The sequence below is a fragment of the Bidens hawaiensis genome, unplaced genomic scaffold (genome assembly GCF_021521415.1).
Source record: "Bidens hawaiensis isolate Kalapana, Puna unplaced genomic scaffold, B.hawaiensis_p1.1 tig00001236_1, whole genome shotgun sequence".
Lineage (NCBI taxonomy): Eukaryota > Viridiplantae > Streptophyta > Magnoliopsida > Asterales > Asteraceae > Bidens > Bidens hawaiensis.
In genome coordinates, this window is record NW_027491070.1 from 1,760,806 (window position 1) to 1,771,646 (window position 10,841).

At 34.7% G+C, this 10,841-nt stretch overlaps 1 protein-coding gene and 1 pseudogene across 2 annotated transcripts in view; both read right to left on the bottom strand.

The window, feature by feature from the left end:
• The window catches only part of LOC143568847 (110 kDa U5 small nuclear ribonucleoprotein component CLO-like), a 277,562-nt gene that overhangs the window by 5,322 nt on the left and 261,399 nt on the right, over positions 1 to 10,841 (bottom strand). The gene's annotated exons all lie outside the window — the stretch shown is intronic.
• Positions 1,404 to 5,331, bottom strand: LOC143568770 (bifunctional purple acid phosphatase 26-like; annotated as a pseudogene). The gene is made up of 10 exons (XR_013141625.1): positions 5,310 to 5,331; positions 5,017 to 5,212; positions 4,741 to 4,943; positions 3,958 to 4,069; positions 3,627 to 3,853; positions 3,320 to 3,458; positions 3,020 to 3,240; positions 2,470 to 2,570; positions 2,203 to 2,364; positions 1,404 to 1,501 (listed from the first exon to the last, which is right to left on the bottom strand). The product of XR_013141625.1 is annotated as a bifunctional purple acid phosphatase 26-like (transcript).

Sequence of the window (10,841 nt, forward strand, 5' to 3'; positions counted from 1 at the left end):
GAGGGCTCAGGCCCAGGACCACTCCCCTTTAAGGGCCCATGGATTTTTAAAATACTCTTATACATCAAGGCCCATCACTTACAAATTAAAATAAAAGTAATAATAATAATAATAAGCCTGTCCAAACGCTGATAATATATCACGCTACGTGACCATCGGTCTTCTGCCGGCCCTTTCTCCGACGCCGACGGCCTGTGCGCAGCAAGCCGCTGAGCCAGCGACGACCTTTTGCCCTTTTTCTCGGACGAGCGGCGTTACGTACCATGTTGAGACGTTGAGTATTGACTGTACCAACTACCAGGTTATTTGTTTAAGTTTTGCTGTTTTAGTCACTTTAATTAAAGTTTTTATTCTAATGTTTTAGAGGATTTTAGTATCTGTTTTCATATTTGATTAATTAATTCCTTTAATTAGTATAACATCTGTCAGCATTAGACTTTTTATGTTATTTTTATTTTATTTTATTTTAGATATTATGCCTCCTAAATCTAATATTTTTCCATTAATAAAAGCTGTAGAAATAGGAAAATAGAAGAAGAGTTAAAAAAAGATGCAAATAGAGAAAAAAAACATGAAGAAACGTATGTTTTTCCGGTAACGACGATCAACAATGTCCCAAGAGACTTAACGGATTGACGATTATTACTATTTAGAATGATGTTTTAGATACCATGGATCATTTTGATAACGGCTTTGCTTTCAAAAATGCTTTGAGGAGCATCGGATTTGTTTGAGTATTTTTGTTAGATCATTTTGCTAAATTTTGTTTGTTATTGTTATTCTAAAATATGAGTTTTTTACTTTGTATTTCATGTCCCGGGCCTCAGGTTTTTTTTGTATTCTCGGGGACGGCCCTGCTGTTTTGGGTACGGGGTTTGGTACTGAAATGCATACCCTATCCGTACCCTACTGGTAGGGTCGGGTACGAGTTCGGATATTAAAATTCCGGGTATTAAAAATCCGATTTCGGGTATTTTTTTCAAGTGCGGTTCCAGGTTCGGTATTTTTGTGCACCTCTATTGCTAGTCATGCAACTCAGCAAAGTCAACCAAGTCGAAAGTGAAAGTGTAGCACACTATCTAACTCTAAGTCTTCAGCAAGCCCAAAGGCTTCAAGCCCATTCATCTACAAGCCCAATATTGCTCCGGTGTCCAACCAAAACATATATAGAAAAAACAAGAAAACATAAAACAAACTAACCAACATGTTTAGATCTAAACTGATGAAGAGAAAGACATATTATTTTCAACAATACACTTCTTAACTTACAAACCTATTGAATATCAGTACTTTGTTTACACATAAGACATGATTTCCAATATCAATGCCTGAAGCAGCATCACGGATTACAAGTTATATATATATATATATATATATATATATATATATATATATATATATATATATATATATATATATGTTTTTCTGAAAATATTACAAACAAGCTGGATACACTTTTTATTTCTCTTCCTTCACCATCGACTCCGTATCCTTGAGCCTCCTGTTTTAACAAACGTTTAAGTAGCTGTGAGCATAAAAATCGGTTAAATAAACCATACCCAAGCCAGTCTAGGAACAGATTGTCTGACCATGATATTTTTTATAACCGACCTTTATGGTTCGGTTATGATTATATGATACTGGCAACTAAGTTGTTTAAACTGCTCATTCGGTCCAATTTACGTTTATGATTTTTTATCCAGAATATGTTACGTTTTCAAAAAAGTTTTGTTATATTTTTTTACAAAATAACATATTAGTTATTGTTTATTTTACTTTATATACTAAGCGAATTGATAATATTACATTTGACCCAAAACATATATAATTTGGTGTGAATTAACCCATATTCAGCCATAAAGCAAAGTGAAACGAAGCCTAACAAAAATTTGTCATGTCTATAAATATAAATATAAATAAAAAAAATTAAAAAGTTAATATTTGCTCTTAAATTTGTGTTAAATATTAAGCCAACCATCTATTTGGGTGTCACCATCATTTTGATTAGAAGAATGAGACACCATACATGTTACTTTCGAAAGCTCTTATATTTGAAATTATTTCACATAAAATATTTTAATTTAAATCAATATCTCAACTTAACAATCAACAAATTACATAAAAGTAAAACAAACAAATAATAACTAAATTTAATATATTTTAAAAAATTAAAATGAAATTAATTGTACGATTTGTTCGTACCAGTACTGGTTGTGCACCACAAAGGAATCAGTTTTAGATTTCTTTCCTTCATCATTTCGATACCAATGGTAGAAAGCATGTGTTTTGTTCATTATCTCCAATGTCGCGTGCCCATAACTAGCCTCCCGAAACGCAGAATAACTGGGTTGAGGATCGTTATAGCTACAAAATTCATCAAGGAAACAAGAGATATATAGTAATTCTTTGTAAAGAAAAATGAAACTAACAAATCATTCATAAAAATAAAATAAAACAAGAAAAGTTCACCTTGATGCAAGACCTTCTAAATTTCCTCCATCTCCAATGTTGATGTAAGCGGGAGCGGATTCATCTAGGATGGGATCACTCGGACCGTTGGAGGTCCGATACTGAAATGGTGTATCTTAGTTAAGTCAAGATGATTATGTAGCGGGTGTTTGGGAATTGATTATTTAAGCAACTTATATGAGGATTGGTTTTATAAAAACATATAGTCATTTTCCCTAATGCCTATATAATAAAAGTGTTTATGCATCTATGTTTCTCTTAAAGTTAAATATATAACCTAGTTCTAATCACATGTATGTATGTATGTATGTATGTATGTCACGATGCACATAAACTTCACGAATTTATACGTGTGTCACATGTCACTTTTATTTAATTAATTAATTATTGACAAGAAAAGCCTGATATGCAAGTAAAAGTAGATATGCGACTCTTAATTGATTATTTAATCGTATGAGTGATTTGTTTTTGACAATATGTTCTCTCGTGACCGATTTCTATGGGATTTGATATGAAGGTGAGCTAGAGAGCACACTTATAAGTTAATTACCGATCTTTCATAAGCATGAACATGTCCGGAGAAGACCAAATCAACCTGGTACTGAATAAACCAACTCTCGAACACGAGTCGCATGCCTTCAGCCTCCATGTTGTGAGCACTGTTACTGTTATATAGTGGGGCATGGATAAGAACGAAAAGCCAAGGTGTTTCTGTCCTGTTCACCTTTTTAAACTCTGCTAGCAACCACTCATACTGAGGTGTGTATTTTACTATCCATCACAAAATAAATAATAATTGATTAGCTAGACACTCAAATTTCATCAAAACTAATTTGAGTTACCAACTTACCATATGGAGAATAACTTGATAGAAAAATTATATGAGCGGATGCACGTCTAACAGCGTACCAAAGCGGTCTACTACTTCCGCTAGCTTCATAAGGCGTCGTGTATCTATTGAGATATTCTCTAAACGGTTCAACTTCGTTCTAGATACTCAAAGAAACGAATCACATATGTTAAGAAGAATATATATATGATCGATTTGATTAATTTATATAAGTATTATGTTATCCTATATAATTGACTAATAATACATGGTACGTTACTGGTATTTCATTATTCTATAAAATGCGGGTTGATATTCGACGACTTACAATTTCTGGAAGATACTCAACTTCATGATTTCCGACTATCCATAACCATGGTTGATATGCTGCATTTCTTTCAACAAAACGAGCATACGTATCCCAACGTTCACCCATTTCTTCGTATGGATGCTCATCAGAATACGATAAATCTCCAACAAATAACACGGCTTCTCCTTCGTTCTCAATGTAATGTTCAAGAGTTGACAAAGAATTAAATGTTTGCCCCAAGTCACCTTAATGAAATAAACAATTTAACCAGAAAAAAAAGTTTAGTAATATTATTCTTTGTTAATTTTAACAAATACAAAGAGGAAGAGAAAAGGGAATTAAATATCACCTATAAGTCCAAATTTATAATGAGCATTTGGGTCTATCTTTGGAGGTGTTTTAAACCAAAATGATCTAGCAGAATCACCTTCTCCAATCTCATAATAGTACTTGGTATCATACTAATTTATCACAATTATAACAAGGCATGAACACACTTGTTAGTCATGAAACAATTCTTTTAATCAATAATACAATATGTTTTATCCTATAAAAATTAGGAATTGATTTGGACCCTTGATCAAGGTAAACCAATGGTTGAGATGATTCGAAGTAACACGTCGACATAAATGGACGATTTAAATAGTTGAAATGGTAAGATGAGAAAGCTATCACTGTTTACTTTTTCTCGTGTTTCATAGATTTTCTAACGTAAATAATATTTATACACTTCATTATTTCGAAAGTATATACCATCAAATCAAGTTTCTTTTTAATTTAAGTATAATATTGCTAATATTTTCGGGAAAAAACATATTAAAAAACGCCGATAAACGTGTGTATAATTTTCTTAATTATATATATGCTTAATTATAATGATAAATTGTTTATTTATTTATTTATATAAGCTTCCCATTATATGTACGTGTGCGTGTGTATGTACACGTACATAATTTCGGATGTAATTTGTTGTGTGTTGTGCAATTTTGTGCACAACTAATTAGTTATATATGTTGTGTAACCTATACATACTTATTTAACATTATAGATAACTATATGACACGGACGCATATATCATTCGCCCGTTACTAACTATGTAATTATTAAGTTAACCAAGAAGGTTAGTTAATACCTCAAGGTCCTTAACAAGGACGGTATGGGTAAAGCCAGATTTGTAGTTGTAAAAGGTGTAGTTTTTAACCGCGGAGCCTATTGCAATAAAATCGTACTTATTTTCTGATGTTCCATATTTTACATGGTTCGGCCCGGTTCGGTAGGTGTAACCCACATTATAATTACAGCTTTTCCATCATAATCTCCTTGAGTTATATGCACCTACATCAATTCATTTACAATTTAAATTTATGCAAAATAAACATTTAAAAATGTGTATAAATAACTTAATTACTTGTTGTGGTGCATTATAACCACTCGGAATCGCGAATGCTTCATAATCAAGAGGCATGTCAACGGCTGGAAACTCTGAACGGACGAAACTGCTAGTGATACCCGCGTAGACCACATTACCGACAAAGCTTAATAAAATACAGACAATAACAAGAAACTCGGGTATCCTTGACCTCATTTTCTTATCCTAGCATAAACTACAAACAATAACATATTATTATGTAATGAATATTCAATTTGAATCAAATACATTACTAAAAATATTATGTATGAATATATATTCATAGGACTGACCTTGGATTCAGTGGTGTTGAGGATGAAATAGTTGCTAGCTATTGGTTTGGTTTTATAGCCGGTTGAAACAAGCGTTAGTTAGCACTTAATTGGCAGGAAGTACGATTATTTTTGTTATTTTAGCACATGTGAGTGTGACAGTGTGTCAAATATATTTAGGAGTTGTTTGGTAGCTTAGTCTCTTAATAATGATTTATTAAGAGGTTATCTCTAAATCAATCACAAGTAGAGTTATTTGGTTCACGAAAACTGCACCACTTAATGTTTCATGGAATATCTTAACGGGGAAGTTTCATAAACATGTTGAATGATTCGGAGACTACCTCTTAATCGGTCAGACCTCTTAATGATTCAGCACAAGATTGTCAAACAGCCCCGTAGATGAATTTGGTGGACTTATGGCATGCATACCAATAACAATTTATTGTTAGACTCGTAAAAGTTAATTACTGTCTCCACGATAGTGCCTTGATGGTAAGGATTTAGGAATCTATATATTGTGAAGGTTCAAGGTTTAAATCTTGGCATCACCTAATCTACTTTAGGATACATGATTTACCTCTATAATATTGGCCGTGGACCGGTATGTGAGGGACGCCTAATGATGGCGTACACCATTTTTTTTTTTTTGGTTAAAGTTAATTAAAAAATTCACCGAAAACAACATTTGAGCATACCAAAATAATATTTCAGCAATAGTATAATATACATGAAATGATTAGACCAATAAAAGATGACACGTGAACTACCTAGAAACAAATGTCTCAGCGTTTCTATCAACGAAACAAACATTGCAAGTAGAAATAAAAAATCTTTTTAGCCTTCTTACACATGCGTATTTCGCCTCCGGCACTAGCAAGCCATGAGTTGAATGTTCATTAGAATGGTCCGACAATCTTTTTATTTTACTATTGACACATTTAAGTAAACACATAAACCTCTCAACACATTTAGTTATATTAGGATGGTCCGACAATCTATTTGGTCTATTTATTAAAACCTTTCAACTAAATTACTATTGACATATATATAATCCATTCAAAATCTGATGACAATCCACTTACATTTCGCAATTTTACATTCCGTCAACACGTTTACATTCGTTGCGTGTATGGTTTGTTTAGATAAATGGGTTGTCTTACGATCGTATAAAAGTAAACAAAAAAAAACGACGTATTACAGGCTTACAGCACCATAACTAAACAAAAGTAAATTCGTCAACACACAAAAAAGAAAAAAGAAAACCCACATGTTGCATCGACAAACCAACATGAATTAATTTAGTCGGTATTGGGTTTCAACATGGAAACACACCATGCTTAATTTTTTTTTTGTTTTTGAACGACCAACTAAGTAACGCATGGTACTCCGTACGCGACCCCCATTGGCTAAAGGTAGCCCGAGCCGGCCACTAGTCCGGACGGACGGAGCCCCTAGCGGTCCACCTATTGAGAGATTCACTGGATAAAACCCGACCCCCACGCCCGCCAAATGGCACGACAGCGAGGAGCCGGTAAAACCGGGTGAGATTAGGACTCGAACCCTGGCAGGGTCATCCCTCATATCTCTCATATAAATTGGTGATAGTGAGATTTGAACATCCTACCTCTCACTTGTAAATTGAGTGCTCTACCATTAAGACACAACCGATTTATACACACCATGCTTACTACACAAACATGGTTTTATATTTTAATATTATTGTTCGTGTTGATTTTTTATATGCTCAACCACATATGCAATTAGCCCATGTGCGTATAAGGAGTTAAATCATTGGCATCTATAAACGACAAACGATATTCTCGAACATATATGGAATCACACTCATCTTTTAATGACCACACACATGTAATCTTGTTCCATCCAACTTTAGTGTACGTTCTCGCTGTTCTAGTTTCCATCCAACTTTTACTGGAAGCATATTATTTTCTTCATCCTGACCCGAAAATTTAACTTTTGGTTGTGAAAATCTGAACATTGAAAAAAAGGACCACGCTTAAAAAACATCCTAGGTCCGTCACTGCGTATAACATTTTTTTTTCTTCCACATGTGGCACCATTGCCTCTACAACAAACATAGTACAAGTTTCTAGCCGATTTTTGATCTAAAGTTGCAACTTAGCTTTGTTTTCAACTGTTGGTGTTATAGCCCTCACATAATAGAAAACAAACTCAGTAAATAACATTTGATTCAATAATATTAACAAATAATTCAAACAAGTTGTTTTAAACTTGTATGTTGCAACGGAGGTCTAGCGATCAAACCCTTATATTCTTGTTCATTGATCGAAGGCAGAAGTTATTAGAAATCCGATCGAAGAAAGAAACCTAACGATGGCCGAGTTACAGATGGTAGGGGGAATCAAGAAGTTGAGTCAAATCAACTATAAACAATGGTCGACATGCATTAAATCGTATCTTCAAGGTCAAGATCTTTGGCAAGTGACGAATGGTACCGAGACGAGACAACCTGCAAACGATATTAATGGTAGTATCGGGAAGTGGCAGGTGAAAGCGGGCCGGGCGATGTTTATCATCAAGACAACGGTCGATGATGATGTTCTTGATCATATTCAAGATCTCGAATATCCAAAGCAAGCGTGGGATACGCTGGAGACCTTATTCACGAAGAAGAACGATGCTCGATTGCAACTAGTCGAAGGTGAGTTGATGACGATTTCTCAAGGTGATCTTCCTATTTCACAATATTTTCGTAAAGTGAAGAATTTGTGTCGCGAGATTGGAGAACTCGATCCACAGTCTCAGGTTAACGATGCTCGTATGAAGCGGATACTCATTCATGGTTTAAGGTCGGAGTATCGTAGCTTTGTTACCGCTATTCAAGGGTGGGCGACCCAACCAAGTATAACTGAGTTCGAAAATATTCTTGCCGGACAAGAAGCCTTAGCAAAACAGTTAGCCGGGTTGTCAATTAAAACCGAGAGTGAAGCCTTGTATGTCGGAAGGAAGGAGAAGCATCGCTTCTTCAAAAATAAGAATTGTAACGGTGAGAAAGGCAAGGGTAAATATTGGGAGAACGAGAAACGTAACCGACCCAAGAAAAGAGAATGGAACCAAAGGGTCGAGATGACAACTCTGAAGAAGATTCATCGGACGAAGAGAACCGAGAGTAGGAATCAAGGTACCAATCAAAGCAGTTTCCGTTTAGGTGCCATAACTGTGGACAAAAAGGGCATATGGCGAAATACTGTCGAGAGCCTAAGGAGGAAGGTAATGTAGCTGTTGTTAGAGAAGAAGAACCGTGGGATGTGGAGGCTAATATGGCTGAGGTTCAAGGAAAATACGCAGTTGACACCGAATTTAAACCGAACCTGGTAGATGAATGGTTTGAAGAAGGCTCCTGTTGGTGGAAAAGTCAGGAAGTAGTGCCAGAGTTGAATCCGTTGAAGGTAACCATGGAATCATCTATTGTTATTTTGAATTTAGATGATGAGGAAATTGTGTTTAAAGAAGAAAGTACAGTTGAACAAGACGTAACCATGACGGTAACCGAACTAGACGAGAAAGAAACCGTGTTGAATGAAGTGCACGATGAGGTAGTCCCGTCTCATGCTACGGGTTGTCATGGTGGAACAGAAAACGTTGAAGATCAACAAACCAACAAAGTTGATGTTGGAGTTTGCATGAGGTTCATGCAAAGTTTGGGTGATCCGAACAAACACTCGAATGAACAACCAAATGAAGAAGTTGAGTTCGAGAGGGAACATGTATCAAGTGAAGATGGACGAATTGCTTTAAGTACCATGATAATTGTGGCGTACCCCTTACTTTTCATAAAAGTTAATTAAAGGAAAATTCACCAAACCAAAAATAAAATTGACGTACCAAAATAACTTTTCAGCAATAAAAAATAATAAACATGAACTGATTGGACCAATAAAAAGATGACGTGGAGGTCTTAAAATGCCACGACGTTTATGTCATCGGTACAGAATTAAAAGATTTCAAAATCTTTTTAGCCCGTGTACCACCTACATATCTCTCCTCCGGGACTAGCAAGCCATGTGTTGAATGCTCATTGCTTAGTTGGAGTTATTTGTTTAATTAACCCATTTAAGTAAACACATCAACCTATAAACACGTACATCTAGCTATATAATGATGGTTTGACAATCTATTTGGACCAATTTATTAAAATTTAAAACATTTCAACTCAATTACGATCAACATATTTAATCCCGTTGCATATAAGGTTTGTTTAGGTAAATGTATTGCATGGTTGTCTTAGAGTCGTATAATTTTAAGTGCATGAATTTTACAAGAGGGATTATATTTAAGTTCATCAACTCTAACAATATTTCAACCTATATTTAAAACAACGTGTAGTCGGTTGGTAAAACCACATGATACAGGTACGAGTTGACGCGAATGCAATCAGTAGTTGGTTACAACACCAACACAAACCGAACAATAAATTCACCAACACCTATAAACAAAAACAAAGCATGCTCATTGCGGAAACAAACCTGTATAAATTCGGTAAGTATCATGTTATGGCAGTGAAACAAAATCATGCATGCGGACACTAAACATGGTTTTTTTTATCTTTATGTATAATATTTTCGTGTAGATTTTCTACCACATATGCAAATTAGCTAGCTTGCGATATTCTCTTAATTGACTCATTGGTGCAAGCAAGTCTATGGAATCACATATCATGTGTTTAATTCTTATTTTTTGTGCTTTTAATTATAGAAAAAAATTTCCTTTGTGTTTTATATAAACAATTTTGGTAATTTGTTATTATTATTTTTTGTTTGCTTTGGCCTGTTTTGGGATTTGAAAATGCAACAAAATTGTAAAATTATTGATCACATAATTAAAATGATGATTTGATAGACCCTTTTTTATATTCGTCCTGAGCCCTGAATTTTTAAAAAATTCTTGAAAACAGCCCTTATAAAATCTAAATAAATCTTGAGTGCTACAATATATTGATTTATTGATTTGCACATAATTTGAAATTGTGATTATAATATATAACATGATGTTACTAAGGCGAATAGTTGTGTACTAAACCAACCCCCCCCCCCCCCCTCTTTGGGTTTTGATTGGTGGTTGGTCTTGGAGCCCTTGACATGGTGTTCGCCGCCTCCCATGTGTTGATGCGGTGGTGGTCGTTAACATGAGTGGATCCACCATTCAAATGGGTGGTTCCTGAGAGTTTTGAAATAGTAGTGTATTGGTATATAAAAAATAATAGAGTGAACCACATTATAAATTAGAAAAGTACCATCTTTAGTTGATAATAAGTTGAAGGTTTGGTGGAGAACTATTTAAGTTGGTAAACTTAAGGTCATAGGTTTGAATCCATTTTATACTATTATTTTTTTATATAGTAATTTAGGGTTTCATAAACCAAAACTTTTAAACAAATATACAATTACAAACGTCGTTATTTGACTTTCTTCCCTCTCCACCACGATTAAACTTGTGCCACACCTCCTTCCTCCGGTAGTTCGGGCATCTGGTCGACCGCATACCGTCGTCGTCCGTCGCAGGATCGTGCCT